The following is a 24,540-nucleotide window of genomic DNA, read 5'->3' on the forward strand; positions in this document are numbered from 1 at the left end:
AAGGATGATTGTGAGTTCTAAGTCGAATAGAATGAGGGTAAATTTCGTTTTCTTTCCTTTACCTCACATGTAATCTATCATTTTCGCTGGTTTTCACGCTGAAAAACAGAGCTACATTTGAAAAACTGACACCACTAGTATCTTGCATTTTAAAAAAAGAAATAATCATGAATTACAGAATGTGCTAAAATTTTAGTTTTTGGCGAGAAAAGTTAAGAAATAGCACTAGTATTTTTAGATAATACTTGTTTTCAACAACGACTTTTAAAGAGAGTTTATTTTATATTCTGAAAGAAAAAAGTGTTCAAAATAGATAGAGAAACTAATAAAGGCATATATATTACTTTATATATAATTCAGATCCTGGAGAATCTATAGACATTGTAATTTAGAGTGATGTATTTAAAGCAATATGAGCTGCATTTTTGAGAATTTTGTTTTGCTGTTACAATGTGCTGTTATGATAATTCTGTATGTAATTTAAACTTTTATCATCAATTAGACTAAAATAAAGTATTAATTTTTACAGAAGAAAGGTTTCTGTACAATGGAATGTAAAGTATTATATAAGAAATTAATATTGTACAGGACGACAATAATGTAATTTTGCTTCAATCAAAGCTTATAGATAGTTCTTCCATCGCAAATATGAACAACAGAAGTATATAAATGTTCTTTTTTTCTGTCATTGAAATTGTTAATTACAATTTTGCCTAAAAAATTTCGGACATCAAAGTTGCAGCTCATATTGCTTTAAATGTAACTCATAGGACATAATAATTTTTGGAGAAGATATACAAGTATGTACATAATAAAACTAAGGTATTTAATTAAATGGTACTTACCAATAAGACTGATTTCTGTTCAGATCGACTCAGTTTGTACACTGTCCTCTATTTTTCGTCTCTTTTACATCATAATTGTTACAGAACAATGAAAGATTTAATGGTACTTTGAGTTTAAATGGCTAAAAATTAGTTTTAAAACTGGGTAATACAACGTTTTCCTCAGTGAGTGAAGAAGAACTCCCAAATATTTGTTTTATGTGTGTGTGTTAACTTTGTATATAATATATAGTAATTAATATACCAACTAGATCCAACCTCTGAAGTTACTGGTATATACATGTATCGAAGAATCTATACTTATAAATTAATAAATTTTGCAAATAAAATCCGAAACGGGTGCACCAGAGTTCTTACTTATTCCTCTAAGAATACACATGATACAAGATGATGTCTGTATGCTATATTTAGATTTCACTTGCATCGTAAGTATCGTACATTAAATTAAAAGTCTACTTTTATTTTCTATAAACAGCCACGAAATAGCAAAAACGTGAGTACGGTGGCGTTTCCGGTTGGCGGATCTAAGTTACTGGCAATTTTTAATAAAACTGGCAACAAGCAATCGTTTATTTATTTCATTAAACGTCATAACTGAATTATTCAATCAAAACTTGATTTAAATGATATAAAAGAAATAAGTTGTGATAACCGATTGTAAAGGAAAAAGTGCAAATTATTTTTGTCATTCACCGATCGTAATATTGACGGAAGCTTCTAGAACATCATATAGCATCGAGCCCGATGTTAAAAAGAAAATAGCTGCTTTAACATAAAAAAAAACTTTTGTGTGAATGGTCATTGAAATAATGGTAAATCATTAATAAAACTGTAAGTTGTGAATATATTTATATATCGAAAGACTATTACATATATTTAGTAGGTTTTCCTAATAAATTTATCGGTAAAATTTGTATAACGTTATATTCCTCACTGAGAGCATCGTGGCAACGAACCCGAAGTACAATTTGGACTTAATTCGTAATAAACATGATAAACCTGCTTACATGAAAAGAGAAAATTAATGAACAAGGCATTGTTCAAATACAATTATGCTGTAAAATTTTGTACTTTAATCAATACATTTCTTTTTTTTCCGGAAAACAGTCTTTTGTATCAAATAATGGGCCTATTCCAGTGGCGGATCTTTCCTATTCAATGAAGTTATGTAATTCATTTCATATTCTTGGAAAAAATAATCCTTCTATTCAGTCTTACAGTTACTATGTGAACAATGACTTGAAACATATTTCATAAGGTTTAATTGGCTATATTTCTTCATGAAATATAGAGATAACAAACAGTAATCAAACTCAGAAGTCCACAGAAACAATACAAATCAGGAGCAGAGCAAACACGGACCTCTAAGAGCATCAGAGGAGGGATAGGTGCCATGGGGAAGTAAGCATCCCCTGTCGACGAGTCACATCTGCCTGTGCTCCTTGTCAATCAGGCAAGCGGAAAATTCCGTAGACAATTTATTGTGTAAATAATGGCCTAACAATGAGTATGAAAAACGTCAGTCAGCATATGACTTAATGATAGATTGTATTTGATGACGAGGTCATTGTATCGACCATAGAACGTACGAAATGAAGACTTTAAACGAGACTGTTTATATTCTTGTTTCATCAACTTGTTTGTCAATAACTTACCTCGTTTTAGAAATTGTTCATACATAGAGCGTGCTCTTGCGCATCGAATCAACTGAGAGATATACACCCCATATGCAAGTGAGAAGGGTATGTTGCTGCATAAGTAAGGGAAGTTGACGATTGAAAAGTTAAATCGTTTAAAAAAAGTTATCTAACATTTTGTTAGATAACCATTAACGCCTTTTTCTAGTAAAATATTCAAATATGAAATAGATGTGCCAGACTGTGGTATCTTTTATTTCAAGCTCTCTGGGATATATCGTGTCGACATATGAATGGAAATATCTATTGTTAATTGACAATACGTCGTCGATATATCTAAATGCCGACTTGAAGGCCACAGCAAGAGATTTCTTTTTCTCATGTACAAGATTTCGAATAAATTCTGCTTCATATGAATACAAAAATAGGTCTGCTAATAACGGAGCGCAATTGGTACCCATGGGAATTCCAACAGACCTGTTGTTGGAAGACTCGGTCTCCAAAAATCACATAGATATTATCAATCAGAAACTCAAGCATCTTTTTAATATCAACTACAGAGTGCTAGTGTGTACAATCATAATGTTTTTTTAACAAAATAATTTTGCAAATGACCAGTGACAAGGTAAGTAAATTTACGAGTTCCATTTTTATTGAAAAAGCAGCTGTCAATGATGCCAAAAAGCCTGGACTTTAATTTATCTTGGGGAATGGTTGTATATAGTTGAAAAGTCGTCAGTTTGTATTTTATCAATTTTGGTAAAATTTTGTGATTTCACATTTTCCAAAAGTTCCTTGGAATTTTTAAGTATCTGATTTACATCACTTCTCGAATATATTGTTGCACAGTACTCCCGAAGTTTCTCCTTCACTGCTGTTAATATTTTAGTGAGGAGTAAAGAGAGAGGCTTGGTAGAATATTTATTTATCTCCTTTATAATTATGCATTTACAGTGTAAAAGTTTCTTAGTTTCCGAAAATTAGACTCTCATGTTCTCTCTTGTTCCAGAGAAAAAGAAATTTGAAGGTTATAAAATTATTATTGTGGTTCCACAATACCTACAAAGATGTTTAAGTTATGAAATGTCATCTAGTCAACAAACTCTATTTGTTAATATAAGCAAAGAATTAATGTCTATAATTACATTTTACGCACAAGGCATAGAATAAGTGGAAAGGAAATTTTTATCATTTGAACATATAGCAAACAGTTCTAATCTATGATAGCATAGTTAAAAATACTGAACACTTGCAGGCCATGCAGCTTTAACTTTTCAAAAAAAAAAAAAAAAAAAAAAATCTTCCGTTTCAAAAGTGAACAGACTTCTTGCAAACTATAAAAAGGTAAAATTGTACTTGTTCAAATATTTCCATCTCCCAGTAAGTGCAATGAAAATACTCACTTTAGTATAAATTTACACAAATCAGTCATTGCACAGCAAACAAAGTGTATTCAGTAGTCCTTCTCTTCATGTGCGCGCAGATGGGCGACAGTAAGTACAATGTAATTTATTTATTATAGTGACATGTGTTACATTTATAAATACAAGAATTAATAGAAGTTTAACACCCTGACCACTGGGCCTATATGTCACCGTTTGACAAAAAGTAATAGTATGCACATGTCAGTTTAGAGTTCATAGCTACATTTGCTGTTAGCCTTTGGTGGAATCTACTGCAATTAGCCGCAGTCGATTATTTAAACAGTATACCCAGTACGGAAGTTTTCAAACTGAAGTATAAATGTTCTTAGATACATGAATTATTTCCATATGACATTTTTGTCTATAGTACAGAAACAAAATATGAAGGAATTGAGAAAAATTGGAAGCATTAAATTCATAAATGTAAATCATTTATGTAAAGCATGTAAGAGTGTAGTCCTTATGTAAATAGAGGATTGTTTATAATGAATATGCTGAATTATTCTTTTTTTTGTTTTGTTTTATTTATTAACAATTGTAATGCAGTATGTTATATATGTATCATTTTAGAACTAAATAGATATAGAAAAAAAAAATAGATAATTGCTTGCAGAGAGTCATGAATGGGATAAATTGTACCAAAATCTAAATTCTGTGCTTTTTAATTTGTAATCATAGCATACGCTATTTTTGATATATTAATTTTTCCTTTATTTCTATTTATGATTCTATTCAGTAAGAAACTGAGTTACACAAGAGGAAAATTAAATTACTGAAACATTGAAATATACCATGAACGTAAACAAGTTGCAAAACCTACTTTTACCAGAGATATTTATAACATTAAGGTAATGAGATCTAATTCCTATCAATGATGTTTTAAGTAGTTATTTAAATAGAAAACTCACGAGGAATACGGATTCACTTGGTGCTTTGAAGACTCTTACCTTAATTTTGATAATGTAGATATTCCTTCGAAACGCGATTAGGTTTTGCTTTGTCATAAGTTGGTCAAGTACTAATTCACTTTTTTCTCTCTATAGAGAACGTTTAATAAAATTATTCATCATTTTATCATTTACTGCCAATTAATTATGCATAATCGCAGTACTTAGATTATCTTTGAATAACATTGTTTGAGGCCATCCTGTTTGCTAATCCGAACCCGAGAGGGAAGTATAGACATGGAGTCAATTTGGCGACCTCGATCCCGACTAGGCGGAAGCAGTATATGTCAAGCTCATCAACGGACAAACAGAACTTGCCTTGGGAGAAGAATTAATCACTGGATCTTTAATATCAGAGAAAACAAAGACGTGGGTGAAAATCGTATTGCACTTTATTATAATTGTATGTTAATAATAGGTAACTAAATGTCGAAATTGTATAATATGTTAATATTAAGTTATTAAAGAATATAAATCATAAAAATAATCCACATTACATAACAGATAGTTTTACAAGTTATTATCATATCATACATACCAGACTTTGTGAAGATTAAATTATTATGAGGTCATATAAAAGACATAATGGTGAATTTATAGCCCGGGGAAAAGCATTCACAATTAATATCTTAGGTACTTATAATTTGATCAGGAACACATAACTTACTTGGAATAGAGCTGATCAATCAATAACACAATGAGTTTCAAAAAGAAACAAAACATAGAAAGAAGAATGTCCAGAATAAAAAATCATTGCTAGACTGATTTATGTCCTTTGATGATCATTTTTGTAATGGTAGCCAAGGAATTTTCGAACATCTGAAGGGCATTAAATTTTCCAAGGAATGAAAATAGCCCTTGAATCAAAATTATGAAATAAATGGAGTTGAACTCGTCAAAAGCTTTTGAAAGTTGACTGTGGGCAGCTCTGATGGAATATCTTAAAATTTTAAACTGAAGTTCCCCTTGATAATGATAATGGTGATGATAATGAAAATGATAATAATAATGATTTCAATGCATTTAAAAATTCCACGTAAAATCATTTTTAACCCCAATTTCTATAATCCTGAAATATTGTTTGTCTTTACCTTATGAATTTTACTTCCTCATACAAAATAGTAAATTTCTTTTCAAAATCTTCTAAGAGTTCCTTATTGAGGTTAGGTTTAGATAATATTAAAGCTATTGTTTTGATTTACTAGTATTTAATTTAGATGTTTTTCTGGTTGGGATTTAGTTCAATCATTTCATTTAAGTTTACAGAAAATTTTTAATTTCAAACCAAAAGTAGAATAATAAATTCTACTCTAACTTCCATCTTGAGTATGGAAAAACTGTTCACTTCCAATCCAAACCATTTTACTTGTAGTTCTTGTAAAATTAATTTTCAGAACAGATCAAATGCAAAACAGTCATATATCATTCATAGAGTGTGGTGATCGAAATGTCATTAGCATATTATGAAAAGTACATCCTTATCCATTAATTGTAATTCCGTTTATGACTTTTATATTTTGAATTAGAATCAGCACACCGTAAAGAAGGTAGGGTGATATTACGTCACCTTTCCTAAACCCCCTTTGAGGATACACGTCATCAGAAGTTATTCCATTTCATATGACATGATTTAATTCCTTTGTATAAAGTTTAAATATTTTTTTTTTCAGTTTTAAGAAGCTTTTTTCAAAGTCAATTAGCATTAATAAACTTGGAAATGCTTTGTTTTATTTAGTGCGTTAAATCATGTGTTGACCTTTTTTTTTTCAAGAATTTATCTTCCCTATACCAAACAATTTGGTTCCTATTTATTACTTTATTAAACATACTTTTCAAATTTTTCAGCAGTGCAACCTGAGATTATCTTACAGAACACATTTAAAGGACTGACTGGGAGACAGTTTTTTTTTTTAAAAATGTTTTTCTACGTTCAGTATGCAAGCCTCTTCTATTTAATAGATAAAGTAAAATGTAACAATACATAATATTCATTTATTGCTCTTGTAATGATATATGTCCTTCCAAAAGAATAAAAAAAATTATAGTTTAACCAATTAGATACAACACTTTTATTTTTTTTATATTCATAAGAAAATGAAAGAGTTCAAAGTTATTCAGTGGACCTTCAAGACTGTGGGATTCTTTTTTCTTGGTATGGAGACATTATGTCTATTCAATTATTCATGAAAATTACCTGATTCCATAGTTTCCCTTCTTTTATGAAGATTTTCATAAAACATCTTTATTTCAATCAGAATATCAATTTGCTATGAAATAATTGACCCATATTCCTTTTCAATTTTTGGTATAATTTTACTGAAATAGTGTCTGAACTAAATATAAATGGAATATTTTGTTGTGGCCTTTAATTTGATATATATATATATACATATACATATATATATATATATATATATATATATATATATATATATATATATATATATATATATATATATATATATATATATATATATATATATATATCAATTAAATCTATTTCTTTTCATTCATATGTTCAGGGCACATCCCCCCCCCCCCCAAAAAAAAAAGATAGAAAAATAAACACATAAAAATGGATGCATGAATTTGTCTATATTTTTTTGTAAATGCTGTATATATCAATGCTCTGAAATAAGAAATTAAGAAATTGTAGACTTTCTATGATATTCAAATTTCTTCATTTCTGCCATCACTTTTTTAAATCTATACAATTTTTACCACTTTATGAAGGACGTTACTAAGAAACTTTGAATGAAAACTGAAACGTTGTGGTTAAACTTATTCTTTTTACTTATACATGTATAAAAATAGATTTAGTTGTTATTTTAATGAGTTTTGAAAGAAAAAATTGTTTGTATCATCTTTCCTTAATTAATATGATACTTGTCATTATTTCCCACAGAACTCGAAATAAAAGACACCACAGAATCTGCTTAAGCTTCATATGTGGATGTTAAACTAGAGAAAGCCATTAGAGCAAATCAATTAAACTTTATGATACACGTGATAACTTCAAATTTTCTATTGTCAATTTCCTTACTTATTTGGCAAATGCCATTAATTAACACCTGCATATACCGTTTATGTCTCCCAGTTGATTCGATATGCAAAATAATGTTCTGCAAGCGATCAATTCTAACCAAGACAGGCTACCGACAAATAAATTGATGATAGAAGGGTATCAACAACTTCGCATATAGTCAGTATTTTGCAAATAGTATAGTGGTTTGCATATACACACTGTCATAGATCGAATGTTGACTGACGTTTGTAATGCAAATTGTTTGGCCGTTTTTTCATACTTACTGTCTACGAATTACTAAGTTTACCCAATCAAGACAAAGGGGTCACGACGATTGAGACCAGACGACAGGGGATATTTATCCTCCATGGCACCTGATTCCACGTCTGATGTTTTCAGGGGCCAGTGTTTGCTCTGCTCTCAATTCTTAGTCCTTAATTGGATTATCAAAAGGTTGATAACTGTTCCTTATCCTCCCATTTCATTTGAAAGTTTTTCACCTTCTATCCACTTTACCTTTGACCTGATGCACGGACCCTTAAATCTAGATCTGTTTTTTTTCTAATATGCTGTAATTCTTTATGTTTATTTGCTAGTTTTTCTGTAGATCATTAAGATTGATTTCTTTTTCTAACTGCAATTCTAGATTAGATTTTTTGGTTAGAGGTTGAGTAATGAATTAATTTGCCTCTTAAATCCATATATAATGTATCTAAGAATATATAGTTTATCACTTAAAGTAAATTGTATAGTAGTACTATTAATAATATCAATATTTTCAAAATTATGAACAGGGCAGACATAGTGTAATTTAATATGTTTTCTTTCGTAAGACTTACATATTCTGTGTTGCAAGTAAGAATTATTTAACTTCAAATACCCTCTATATTTGTTTTCATACCCATAAGAAATGGACATTGAATAATTTCCATATACTTTATTCTTGAAGACAAAGTTAATAATGATTCTGATATTAGGAAGTAGTCAAGTCTGTCTTGTTTGATAGGATTTTTTCTTCCGTACGTGAATCTCATTAAGTTTTGGACAGTTTTCATGATATAAATCTTTCAGATTTAATATAACTATTCAAGACTCCATTCTTTGATTTAAGATCATTTAGGATTTTATAATTCATAAAGTTAAAATTGAATTGATATCACCGCCTATAATTATATATTACGATGAACAATATTCATAAATCTTGCTATATATTTTTAAGGCTGATGCATTTACATTTGGTTCATATATTTACTCACAGAAATTGATCTTCTTGGTGATATCTAAAATAATTACCCCACAACTAACTTCATAGACATCAACTAACGTTAAAACACATTTAATTCTTTTCACTTCGAATTTGATTGTATAAACTAAAGAAAGTCTTTTATCCCCAAAATTTTCGTTTATCAAAAGAAAGTGTTTGTCCTGGAGAAAATACACATGAATTTCAATCCTTTTGAAATTTGGAAGAATTCTTCTCCTATGCCTTGGCTGTTTAATGTATGTATCTTTAAATGACTTTCTAATAGTTCAGAATGCCCCATTTAAATAATTGACCGTACACAGAATAATTATGTTCTTCAGTACCGAATTATTTAAGGGACAAAAATCCCATGAGGATGATAATGGAATATTGCATCATACGTATGGTAAGTTGTCGATGGAAAAGTTGATGTCATCCCGTTTTTATATGGTATTTATGTGAATTTGACATTATCTTTTATATTCAGTAAATCATATGCATCCGAATTTGAAACATATGTTGCAAACTCTGTGAAATCTTTTATTTCAATTTTATTTTTAGTTCAATGAGATATACAAGCATCGACTTCACATATAAATGAAATTAATAAGAGTTAATTGAAAAAACTTCATCGATAGATCTAAATGTCGAATGGAAGGTCAGAGCAATATTTTTCTTCTTCTCATGTAAAGTTTTTTTTAACAAAACATCAACAAAAAAAAAGGTCTAATAATGGAACATCATTTGTTCCCATGAATATTCCAACATATTGTTGAAAGACCTGGGGCCCGTTTCATCAAAAGTCGTAAATTTAAGACCTAACTTGGATGTACTTCCGGGGCTTACGCCAAAATTTAGTCGGGCGTAATTTGCGTTTCACGAAGTAGCGTAAGACTAGTCGTAAACGATACGCTTAGTCTCAGGACTAAGTCCTTGACAACGTTGCATTCCACATGCGCAAAAAACATAAACATACGTACATGTATTGTGTACAATGCAACATACAGTGTTGTTCTACATAACTTGTACACAATACGGTCACATATACATTAGCATAAATGAAAAATTACATGAATTTTTAGGGACCTTGTAGAAAACATGCATCTTAAATCTACTTATTATAAAATATTAACTACTTACAGCATACCATATGAATAAACTACAAAATTAAAGGTCTAAGAAAAGAAATAAATGTTCTTGTTAATGTATTTATCTTGGAATATTTGCATCCCCCGCCTCAACACCCCCTCGATTTTGATACAGGAAGAGAGAGAGAGAGAATCCGTTACAATTGAATATACTTGTAAATGTATGTAACTGGGCATATGATGGATTGGTCTACTAAATTATTGAAAAGAATAAAATGATACAAAATATGCATCATCAGGAAAAATATAGACTTTTTTCCTATTTCTTCTATGACATTACCTTGCACGCCATTCCTTTTGTTCCTAAAAATTGTAGTATTTATTTTTTTTTAAAATGCGGATTCGTTTTATTTTTCCCGGTAAAGAAAGGCAAGTACCATCGATATTCATTTTGAAATTTTCAGAAATTTATCATTCATTGTTTTAACATAAATATATTGTCATACATGGGCGTAATAATTGTAAAATTACAGTCATTTCCGAGTCAAGTTCCTCTGACAGCTGATTCTCAGAATCTACCGAGTGACTCTGTTGCCCCCTTGTTCCTTAGGTAAAATCCTCTCTAATTTGTATTCAATATCAGGAATAATTGACTTTCAAGTATATTTACGTAATCAAATGGAATCAACTGGAATCCTTTTCGTCTTTTGATTGTTAACAACTTTTTCTGGACGCTGGTGTGGGTCCGTGATTTTTTTTCCAAAGGAGAATGGGAAAGGGGGGGGGGTAGAGTCATCAGTAAAAAAAAAAAAATACATCTGAGAAACTTGTTGACAAGCTAAAAATCGTAATTTTCTTTCCCAAACATGAAAATCTTATTGCGGGGGGTGGGGGTGGGGTCCTTCCCTTCAATTCCTAAACTTCATAAATATGGTTTTTACTACCAACGTACTAAATGGAATCTTTAACAGGGGTCCAAGGTCATTTCATTTCTCACTTACCTTACCTTAGATTGGACGTACATAAATAACTCCACAATTTGCCACGAAGATGACTGGACCCTCCCTGACCCCCTTCTAGATCCATGCGTGTAAACATGGAGATATGGAGTTTTCGAGCAAGATAATTTTTTTGAAAAGCCTACTTGTTTTTACGATGAGTTAATATTTTTTTTAAATATAGATATTAACCATGCAAAGCTAAAGAAAATAACTTTGCTTTTGAGGAAAAATTACTTTTTTCCCAAATAAATATGTTGGAAAACATAGTTGGTTTTTTTTTTAATAAACATTTTTAATAGGTTTCTTTTCAGTGAATGACACAAAATGTATACCGTGTAGTGGATTTACAATACATCCTTATACTCAAAATACAACAATTAAATGCGTATAAATGGAGGATTGTCAAAACTTAAGAGATGGTGCTAAAATGAATCCCTAATAAGGCAATCATTTATGAAGAAATTTATTAAAGTAAGTTATGTACATGTAAATACTGCATGTCAACTACCTCCCGAGTGGGTGTACCCCCCTTCCCAATTTTCGCTCCCCCAAATCTTCATAGTTTGTGATATTGAATTATGCGCCGTTTGTATTAAAAAGACTGCTTAGAACCGTAATTCTTCTTAAAGAATGGCTAAATCGTTTTCAAATCAGTAAAGTCTTTTTATTTTATGTTTACGTCCGAACTTACGCCTACCCATGAGTAGACGTAAAATTTTGGCCTAACTTTAGTCCGGTGTAAAGATACGCTATATAATGAAACGCAAATCTTTGTGCTAGTCCCGACTTTACGCCGGCGTAGCGCTACGACTGGGCGTACGGCCTTTGATGAAACGGGCCCCTGGTCTCTTAACACTACACAGATTTTTGTGAATGAGGAAGTCGAGCATCCTCTTACATTGTAATATCAACTATAGATTGCTTGGTGAAGACACAAAATGATTTTTAACAACGTTATTTGTTACAAGTGAAATATGGAGAGAACGAACAGTAATCAAGCTCAAAAGTCCATAGAAACAATACAAATCGGGGACAGAGCAAACACGGACCTTTAAAAAGAGGTGCGCTCAGGTGCTCGGGAGGAGTAAGCATCCTCTGTCAACCGGTCACATCCGCTCTGTGCTCATTGTCATAATCAGGCAAATGAAAAAAAATCCGTAGACAATTTAGTGCTTAAATAATGGCCTAACAATTAGTATGAAAATGCTAATCACAAGAAAACAAAATCTTCTTAAGTTTTCCCTCTCTTCTTCTTTCCATTACAGCCCCGCTGGACACGTCATTACCGGTGATGTTAATATAGTTGAAAATGATGACTTAAAAGCAATCATCTTAAAAGTTCCTTAATACTGGGAGCCCCGATCTTTCAATTGGCGACAGAAGTTCATTTCTATTATGAATTCTGTCGAAGATTATGCCAGAAGTTGGTCTAAATATGAAAGGGAAGACCTGAACACTTTGTAAGAAGGATTAAGTGTTTTAGAAATATATTAAGAATCGTATTAGAAAGCTAAAAGGCAATATACGAACCATCTATCCCCACCGTTTTCACTAAATCGGAGGTGATAAAAGAATAAGAAAGACAACATGAACAGTATGTTACGGTACCAGAAGACAAAACTTATAACAATATCGTCTTTGTTCGTAAGGCTCATTATTATACCTGTATCTTAGAAGAACTTGGTTTACATTCTTCGTCTAAAAATTCAACAATACCCACTATTCACTTTCTTCAAAATCACATTTCAGTGTTTAATACTTTTAACATTTAGTATTCCAAAGTGAGTTCGATCTACCCTACCTATACTGGATTCCTAAACTTCACAAAAATCCTTACAGAAAAAGATACATTGCCGGGTCCAGAAAATGCAGTACCAAGCCCTTATTTTTACGTCTTACAAAAATATTATTCTGCTGTAAATAAGAAACCCAAGACGTACTGTGTTACAGTGTATTCTAGAAGTAGTGTAAATCAGTTGTGGATTCTCAAAAACTCCAAGAACTTTTACAAAATTTAAAATCACCAAATTTTTCAAAAGTCAATGACACCAAAACGCATTTTTCCATACTTTATACAACCATTCCTCACGATTAATTAAAAACTAGGCTTTTTGATGCTTCTTCAATAAAAATGGAACTCGGAAACATTCGTATCTTGTGATTGGTCATCAACAAAATTACTCTGTTCATATTCACTCTGATTCTACACACAAGTTCTCTGAAGTTGATACCAAACGGATTCTAAAGGTCCTCATTGACAACATCTATGTAATCTTGGGAGACCAGATCTTCCAATAACTTGTTTGAATTGCGATGGGAACTAATTGTGTTCCTTTATTAGTCGAACTGTTTTATATTCCCATGAAGCAGAATTTATTCAAAAACTTCTGCATGTAAATTGCAAGATAGGGGCTCCCTGTATTAAGGACCTTTTAAGATGATTCCTTTAAGGTCGTCATTTTCAACTATATTAACATCACCGGTAATGACGAGTTCAGCGGGTCTGTAGTTGAAAGAATAGAAGAACAAGAACGCTTAAGACGATTTCGTTTTAGATGTTCAATATCAAGGCACTGTAAGGAAATTCAGGGTGTAGACTTCAACTTGAAATGTGGTGGAATGCAAGACTGAACTTTTTTATGATTAAGAATGTTGTTAATTATCACAACATTTATTCCTTTGTTGGCAAATTTAAGTTTAAGGTACCGACGGGTTGAATTAGTATTATTATCTTCCGGCACAAGTGGTGGCTTAAAGAGTCTGTGCTGGGCAACATCCATAATCACAAACACTAGCTTGTATTCTGTAGGTGAAGCATCCAAGAACGTACTTGCTTTAGCTTTTTCAACTAGTCCATTGTAAAAAGTTTAATGGAACCGAGTAAAGTTTAGTGCGAATGTGATGAAGAGCTAATTGTTTATTGGCGTAAGGTAAAAGTGAATCACAAGAGACATCATGTATATCTGGTATATTTTATGATCGATGTCTGTGACTGTCTACGTCTAGGTGTATTGTTAAAAAGTACCATCACATTAACATTTGCATACTGTGTGCTTGAAAGATTCCCTACATTATATATGTGTTCGTTGCATCCATACGGAAATGCAGTGCCTAGTTTCCTAATCCAGTATTCTTCTCGTTGTCTACGGAATGGAGAACTTAACGTTGGATTATTAGTTGGATGATAAATATTTTCCTAAATTCTAATCCTCATTGAAAGATCAGAGTGTTCAGGCGAATTGTAATGTTTATAAAGATGTTGATGGCCCCCATTATTTACTTCAAACCTATGTCCTCACTCTCTCTTTTTGAGTGAACCCTTTGTTTCTCCGATATAAATCAGTCAGCAAAGAGCATATTCAATTCCATAGACAACGTTTGACGTTTTACAAGTCAAATGTTCTCCAGTTTTAGTATAAAAACTCTGTCCAGTAAGGTTGCTATAAAACGAAGTATTGGCTATCAAAATATCACAGGTTTTGCAATTATAGTTTGGAAATCGAACACATGGGTCCAAAAAGGAATTATCGAAAATATCTCTGATTGAAACCTTACAATCTTTAATGGCTAATGAAAAAAAAAGTTTAATGCTGCAGAATCTGGGATATTCAAAACATACACACCTTTTTCTTTAAACTTACTGACCGAATGAAGATGGATAAGGTGTTGTTATAAAGGATACTTTAAGAATTCAAATTTCGTCTCATGAAAAGGAATATAAAAAGTGAGACTGATCCCTAGCTTCGTACATAATAAAACAAAGTTCATGAAACAAAGGAATAACTTAATGTTTGATTACAAAATTTGACACAAAAATCAAGGGTCAAGGGTCAATATAAAGAATGTAAGACTATTTAAATATCCTTTGCTTCGTATAGAATAAAACAAAAAACAAAGTTCTTGAAACAAAAGAATAACTTAATGTTTTGATTACAAATTTAACACAAAAATCAAGGGTCAAAATAATAAAATCTATAGTCCCGAAGTAAGGAAATGGTCTCTTTTGTCGCAGGTTCGAATCCTGTTGCGAGACGTGGAGACTGGTCCTTCGGGTGAGACCGTATAAATTGAGATCCCGTGTCGTAGTAAGAAGATCCCTCACTGCATAATGGCTATAATGGCCGAGTACAGGTCAAAGTTTACTACCTTCCATAGGCAATTGGTGGCTCACCCAATATAAGTGAAAAATTGTCCACCGGACGTAAAGAAAACAAAAAAATAATTCCTGGCCAATACTGTAAACCAACTTTTATTCGCGTGCGAGAAATATCCGCGAGTTTTGCGACCTTGCTTTACTCGCGAATATTTCTCACCGCAAACTATTTATTTCCTTATGTATTCATGTGGAATATTTACTCGGTTGCAAAACTTATTCGTCGCGGATAAGTTTGAAACTTACAAATCGTGAATAAAAATTGTGACGAATAATAGTTGGTTCACAGTATATGGACAAACTACCATACACATTTATAATCAAAAACAAAAAAGTTTTTAATATCATTACATGCCCAACTGTATGAAGATTCCTTTCATTAATGAAATAAACCGGTTTCGGTATTTACATGCTTAAGTTTTTGTTGACCATAATATAAATTCAATGTAGCCAGTTAAGCGTAGTGTCTAAGAGTGAACGAAAACAAGTCATATGCATTTTGATATTATGATTACAAAGAATATCAATTTAAGTTTCTATAAATATAATTATGTAGATCAGTAAAATTGCTCATCTCTTTAGGAGTTATCAGTGAATGAAATTGGCATATCATATGACACATACTTCATAAAATGAGTGAGGAGTTACTGCTGTAAAGCCTTGACAGGTATCCGTAGAATCCCGTAATTTTTGGTAAATATGATATCATGAGTGAAGTTTCAAATTTATCTTGAGGGGTGACATATTATAAATAGCGGTGCCGAAATGTATCTAAATCACAGGTATGGCAGGCCCACGCTTGGCAAAAAGTTTATCAGATATATCATTTAGTATCTTTAATTGCCGTATCAACGAAAAGTAATTCGTAAGTTTACTCGTCAAAGATTTTGTGAGATATGGCCAATCACACTGTGCGTCTGACAGCATCCGCCGATTTGAGTTTTTTGGACTTGTAGATATTCTGTACCATTTCGTAGCACAGCCCAAAGGATATAACAAATAAAACACTTTTTCAATTCTGTATTTTTCCAATTTGCGGATAATTGCACATGTTAGTGTCAATTTAAAGTTTATCAAGCGCCATTAGGACAACAAATTCAGGAAATCAGGGTGATAGAAATGTTTAAGACTTAGCGATTAGTTCTTATCACTTATTCCGTTTGTGATTAATTTACGACAAAACGGCGCCGTCAGATTGTCGGCTAGTTTCCACCATCATAGACGTATAAAAAGACGAATCTCTCGGGGAGAATGTTATTCATTCGATCGGATATCATTATATACATTATCTTCTAAAGCACGCTGAGACATATCGCACGTTAATATCGTCATCTCATTTCCCGCCAGAGGCCGACTAGAATACAAAAAAGAAAACGGTATAATAGATAATTCCGAAATAAGGTTTAATACAGACAACATTGCAGTGAGCTTAAATCATAAATATCTCTGCAAGGCTGAATGTTCGGAAGGAAACTTAAATGAATAAAACTTAGAAAGTATAATCTTATATTTCGGTGATAAATTTCAAGTTTTTAACATTGATATTCACGCGGCAAGCCTTTTGAGCCATTCCTTGAAAATTACACGTATTTAAAGATATAATATGGTAAATTGCAAAAGATATTGTATTGAATGAAAATGTCTAGTCCATCTATACTCCTCACAGAAATATTAACTGTTGTAAAGAAGAAACTTCGGAAGAACTATGCTACAGCATGTTCTATAAGTGGTGTAAATCAAATATGGATTCTCAGAAACTCTAAAGAACTTTCAGGCAATTTAAAATCACAAAATTTTCAAAATTCAGTCACATCAAAACGTATGACTTTTATACATTTTATACAACTTATACAACCATTCCTCACGATGAATTAAAAACTAGGCTTTTTGATACCACAGACAAGTGCTTCTTCAATAAAAATGTAACTCGGAAATTTTCATTACCTGTGATTTGTCATCTTAAAAATTACTTTTTAAAAATCATTTTCAATCTATATTAAAGTGCTTTGAGGTTGAAATTAAAAAGGTTGCTCGAGTTTTTCATTGACAACATCTATGTAGCCTTTGGAGACCAGGTCTTCCAACAATCTGTTAGAATTCCGATGACCATTAATTGAGCTCTTTTATTAGCCGACCTGTTTTTATGTTCCTATGTTAGGAAGAAGAGTTTATTCAAAAACTTCTATATGAGAAGAAGAAAAGCTTGTTGTGGCTTTCAACTCGACTTTTAGATACATCGACGACGTTTTATCATTTAGCAACAGTTATTTTTATTCATATGTCGACTATATATATCCCAGTGAACTCGAAATAAAAGACACCATAGAGTTTGTCACATCTGTTCCATATTTGGATATTTTATTGACTAAAGAAGGTAATGGCTAACTAACAACAAAACTGTATGACAAACGAGATGACCAGCTTTTCCTTTGCCAATTTTCCTTATTTATTTAGTAATGTTCCACTATTTCCTGCACATGGTATTTAGTCTCTTAAATTATTCGATTTGCATGAGCATGCTCTGATTACGATCAAATTTTAAACCGAAACATGTTACTGACAAATAAGTTGTTGTTACAGAGATTTCAACAATCTCTTTTAAAGTCAACATTTCGAAAATTCTATGATCGTTATAATGACAATGTTTGCAAATACAACCTGTCATTGGGTTGTATCTTGGCTGACATGTTTCATACTAATTGAGGCCATACTAAGGATTATTCCGTATCCTGATTAATATATAGGGTTCACGGCAGGTGTGACCGGTCAACAGGGGATGCTCCTCCTGGGCATCTGATTCCATCTCTGAAATTCCCAGGGGTCCAAGTTTGATGCCCTGTTCACAAATTTTTATTGTTTGAAAGATTTTTGAGATCAATCACTGTTTGTTATCTCCGCCTTTTCCCATGCCTAGTTGTCTATTAAGAATAATATTAAAGAAGTTATTGCATGAAAAATATTTTAAAATCCTTTATTCAATTTTTATTCTAAAATAAGAATAACAATGGCCTTCTAGTATACCTCCTAACTCCAGACTATTTACATCCAAATTGTTTCATATATGAAACGTGAAGATAACAATCAGTAATCGTGCTCAAATGTCTAAATAAACAATTCAAACACAGAAGTAGGATGAGGTGCCGCGGAGGGGTCAGCATTGCCTGTGTGCCAGTCACACCTACTGTGAGCAAAATTGCGAATTGAAACAAGATTGCTAAATGCTAATACCCTTGTAACAACAACATATTTTTCTGTATCCTGTCTTGGTTTAGAAATTGTTTGTCGCGGAATATGTTCTTGTGTGTCGAATTAAGTGGGAGACATTAACATCATATGCAGGTGATAAGGTATCTCGCTACATGAATATGGGACGTTGACAATAGAAAAGTTGAATGAGAAAGAAGCATCTTTTATTATTAACTTCAAAGTACTTGTTTGTGGTATCAGAATGATTTTTGATAAAGTAAAATTGTAGATGTCAAATTACAAAATATGAAACATTTACTTAATCCCGCTTTGTTAATGTATCTTTGTAAGAATTTTTAACTTTTGGAATCCAGTATAAGTATGGTAATTCGATTTCAGTTTGTTTGTTGATGTCAAATAGTAAAGCTTCCGCATAGCAAACCTTCCCGAGGAATGTTCACTTTATTGTTAAGCTTTCCCCTCTGAATAATTGCTATTTAGGAATTCTCCTATCCTTTCCCCACGATAAATTAAAGTCCAGGCTTTTTGATATCATAGACAGTTGCCTATTCAATAAAAATGGAACTCGGAAATTTACATATCTTGTCGTTGATCATTTGCAAAATTATTTTGTTGAAAAACATTCTAATTGTACACACAAGTACTCCTAAGTTGATATTAAAAAGATGTTTGATTTTGATTAACAATTCAATTCAACATTTAGATACATCGACGACGTTTTAACAATATACAATTTAACTATATTTCAATCCTACGTTGATTTAATATAGCCTTTTGAACTCGAAATCAAAGACGCCACAGAGTCTGACTCATCTGTTTCATATTTGGATACCTGGTATTTTACTAGTAAATGACATTAATGACAAACAATATATATATATATATATATATATATATATATATATATATATATATATATATATATATATATATATATATATATATATATATATATATATATATATATATGATAAACGTGGTAACTTCAATATTTTTTATCGTCAACTTCCCTTATTTATATAGCAATATACATGTACGAATATCATCTATATATGGAGTTTATGTCTCCCAGTTGATTTGATACGCAAGAGCATGCTCTACATAAAAACAATTTCTAAAAGGATCCAAGTTATTGAAAAATAGGTTGATGATACCAGGATATCAACAGTCCCGTTAAAAGTCAACATTTTTGAAATTCTAAGGTCGATACAATGACTTTGTTAGCAAATACAGTCTCGTTAAGTCGAATGTTGATTGACGTTTTTCATACAAATTGTGTTAAGCTATTATTTTCACACTGTTTCCCGTTTGCCCGACCATGACAAGGAGCACACGGCGGGTGTGACCGATCGACAAGAGATGCTTGTTCTTTCATGGCACCTGACCCCACCTGACTTTTTTGGAGGTCCATGTTTGCTCTGCTTCCAATTTGTATTGATCCAATGGACTTCTGACCTTGATTACAGTTAATTATCTTCATACTTCATTTTATTAAATTTGCTTGTTGATGTCATATTTAGTACAGTGTAAACCTTTCGCCGAACCTTCCACCGCAATACTTACTTTATGTAAAGTTTCGAAATAGTAAACGTTCCACCTTAATCTGGATTATTACTAGTTTTGAATGAAGTACATTTATCATGTTAATTTTGCTTGTTGATAAGTCAAAATTAACATGATGAATTCAAGATTCCGAATCAATAGACCCTTTTCCTATGACATATTTTGCCAAGGAGTTATTTCCCTTAGCCGCCATATTGTAGGGCAACATTCCCAGATCCCTTCATTATTCAACCAAGTTCAATTTCTTATACTGGTTACTGAGGTAAAGATAACACTATTTTTCTTATGAATACACATTTGTTATATCCTCTATTAATTCATGATAATAAGATTGTAAATATTTTCCCCCATATTTTTCTTGAATGCATGTTTAAAATTGGTTGCTCAAAGAGGTAAATTCACTGCTTTGCCATACAAGATGGCGGCTAAGGGGAATAACTCCTAAGCAAAATGTGTCATAGGAAAAGGGTCTATAAAGTTTGTAATACTAGTACATGTATGGTTTAGATCTGCTCACTTTAAGTATGGAATTATGGTTAATGAATATATGAATGTACCATCAAGATAAAGTTTTTACAGTTAAGAAAATCAATACATTTATGATTCGTATTCAAAACTTGCAAATTTTTCTCACATGCAGTTTGTGAAGTAATGAAAAAAGTGTTACTTAAATTTCTGATATTTGTAAGTAATGTGTTTAAATGCCTGTTAAAATTTTTATTATAGGTTTATTATAGGTTAATTAATAGAATTTCTTCTGATTATCAATAATTTCACAGAAATGAAAAGCGCAATTCTTATTTAATACATGGATTAACATTTGATATAATAGAATATATTCCCCATAATATATAGAACACATTAAATCTGAGGTTTATATTACAAGGACATAGTAAAACTTTCCCATGGAGGTTTATCATATCGTAAATCTTTCGGGGGGAGGATGTGGTGGTGGTGACTTTTATGTTGGGGTGGGGGTGAGTTCACTATAAGACAGGGAATATTGAAAATATTTAAAATAGAGATGTAAATTTGTAGAATCTCTTTCTATGAAAGAAAATGGTTAAATCACACTGTAAAGAAAGAAAAAAGTGTAATATTATAAGTATGGACAATAATCCAGGTGGCAAATTTACACAAGAATACGAATATCGACACCGTAAGGCTCATTGAAATAAGAACACTTAAACTTCAATTTTAGGGATTTCTTAATGATATTATCATCCTAGCTTATTTTCAGACCCCTCTTAACCATCCTAGGTTTCAAAAATACATTATCACTGCATTCATATCAAAGACATTATGTTTATAATATCGAGCCAAAGTTTTCTGATAATAATGAACAATCTTTGATGGTATCGACCATGTTTTCTTTCTTAGAACTTCTCCAAATATCATAAAGTTTAATTTGTTTTTGAAAGGTTGCTAATAGATTTTAGTAACATACAACAGAACAACACTTAGAAACTATGGAGCAAAGCCAAGTTTGAAAATAAAACATCGTTAAAATATTCAGATCCTTTGTCTCCATTAGATTTGTCCAGATTTAGAGTACTCTGGCATCAAATAACGTCAAAGACACACCGTATATTTTCTTAAAGAGATTTTAAAAATACATGTTTAGTGGTTTCTAAACACAATTTACTTTATTGTTTTGTATTGTCAATAAAGTAATTTCTGTAGCATTTTTAACAAAATGTCAATCTATCATGTTTGAAGCGTCTCGTCTGTTGTATCGAGACGGTGGATAAGAACAATGGTAAGTTAACATCCGCAAGGATACTTAAAAAAAACAAAGAAGGGGCCCCCGGGAAAGTTGAAGCTCTTTACAATTCGTAGAGTCTTCAGCCACCACGATATACATACAAGAAATTTTTTCAAATTTGATGCGTAACTGCTCCGATGGTAAAAGCATTTTCTTCAGTGTTTGTTTGATGAAAATAACTATGTGAATACCATCTCATTGTTTACAATATATATTTCACTATGGAATCTCGTGAATCAGAAAACAGCCTCCTCACGGTAACACGTTCAAACGTTTGCTCGTTTTGTTGCTAATTATGCCTTTTCGTCTTTATATTACTCATTGATTGCCGACAGTGAGTTTATTTTCAAAAACTACTTATCGTGTGGTGTTTTTTGTTTGTCCATTAATGTGGTAGAGGTAATTACCGTCTGCTATGAGATTCCGCAGCCAGCACAGATGGCGGGAAAGCGCGCGTGTGTGGTGAGAGAAAACGACTAATAACGCACTTTATTTATTTTCTCCTGAAAATCAAAACGTCAACATTTTAAGTATATTTTTGCTATGTGAATTTTATTGCTCCTTAAATCTGAGCAATTTTATGAACTTCTGTCTTTCAGCGTGGCGCATGGCATGTTTAGTGTAGACAAAACGAACGCTCCGAAACCTCTGTCTTTATTTCTTTTTCTGATAAACCGGGCAAAAACTGCACAGGTATAAACGTCTTCATTAGGAAACGTTTTGTTTGCAAACGTTCAATAAACTTCTAATTGATTAAAAACACAACGCATTCCTTTATTTTCAACGTTTCTGAAAATATACATTTCTGGAGGAGAGTTTTAGCATTAGAGGAGAGCGATTTCTTTTCAGCACAGTAAATTTTCTTGACGAGTTTGTGCGCCGCTATAATAGAGGTGCGATTATTGCATGTTTGTTGTACTTTAATACATTGTTGGAATATCTATCTAGTAATCCAGCTCTCAGTCATGAATCTATGAATAATTGTCATCATATCCGACATCTTTGAAAAAAAAAATGTAAAAATAAAATATCAAAGATTATTTGACATAGTGTTAGAATATATAATGAGATTTTCACTGAGTACTTCAAAATTAGTCATTGTTTTCATTATAAGAGATTCTAAGTTTAAGAGTGGGTTAGCTAAGGCCTGTCGGTATAAAAATTATGGCATAATTTTGAAAGCCAATTTCGTAACAATGTAAAGAGAAATGAAATGATTATACATGTATATGTTTACATTTAAAGTAAAACCTTAATTTAAACTTATTTATAACTATCTATTGAAACTAACATTAAAACTCTTAATGTAACATAAGTGCAAGTAAGAAGCAGGGAAAAACATCCGCATGTTACTAATTCTTTTGGCGAAGGAGGTAGATAATGTCTGTACTGTGGGATTGTACTGTAGGATTGTACTGTACAGAAGAAGGTTGCTTGGAGTAAAGATGTTGGGAAAGAGTCCACAGTGGAAAAAGAATCGGTTAACACACTGACATTTAATAGCACCGTATATTAATCTCTCAAAGACTCTACAAAATTAACGGAGACGTGATGGGGGTATTTGCTGGAATTGGAATGTATGATATGACAAGTTGTCTAGATAGCTGTTGACAGCAATGGCCACATAATAATTAGATGGTTATCTTGTTTCTAATTGTTCAGAAAACATCTCAGCAATGAATGTGAGTGTTTCTTACGTTTAGTATTGGCTGAGGCGATAGCATCATTTGTGCAGTATTAAAACAATGTGCAAGGAGCTAGAAAACTCGTCCGAAGAGGTCGTATGTAGTTTACGAGACCTCATAACTGCTCAGCCCATTTGTTGAATAGGTAGAGGATCTTGTATACTGGATGTTATGCCTCAATAAATTCCAGCCAAGAAGGTGGAGGAGCAGTTCCCGTCTTGTTGGACAGGGAAGGCTGATAAGTTATTACAGAGAGATTAGTCATACAATTAGAGGTTCATTTGTTCATCAACAACTCACTAATATGACATAATGATACAAAACCGTCCGCTCCTCGTATACATATCAATGATGTCTGTACTGAGGAAGGAACTGCGTACACAAAGAACAACACTTATTCTCGCTTATGTTTCATAAAGAAAACGGTTGCTTTCACTGCCTTTTAGTGTTATTGAAACAATTCTTTCTGAGTAAATACATTTTACTAAAACAAAGTAAAATGCATTTATTATAATAGCAACTTTTAATACATTTAATGTGGTCGGGGTTCCAATGTATATAACTTGCATATGAATCTGTTGAAAGGTCATAGATATGCGATTTTTCATGATTTGAAAATACAGAGTGTAAGGTACATGTAGCCTTACCACTGTATAGTATCAGATTAATCTAGAGTGCGAAAACCAACGGTTAACTTTTTTGTGCCTTTTCATTTCCTAACAAAAAGTAGCTGACATTTCCTAGAATTAAAAAAAAGATTGAAATGAAGAATTTGGTAGAAAAGGTATTTGATCTTTGGTGTAATCTTCGTTTCTTTACTGCTGTCTATATAGGAAGACGGTAAACAGAGTTCGTGATTTACAATCTTAAAGATTATGCACTTACTTTCCTTTGTGATTTGTAGAAAATATATGATGTGAAAATTTTCATTTATTTCATTGGTTCAAATGATGTTAA

Source organism: Saccostrea echinata, unplaced genomic scaffold (genome assembly GCF_033153115.1).
Source record: "Saccostrea echinata isolate AGI-Se365-2 ecotype Australia unplaced genomic scaffold, CSIRO_AGI_Sech_v1 ptg000001l, whole genome shotgun sequence".
NCBI lineage: Eukaryota > Metazoa > Mollusca > Bivalvia > Ostreida > Ostreidae > Saccostrea > Saccostrea echinata.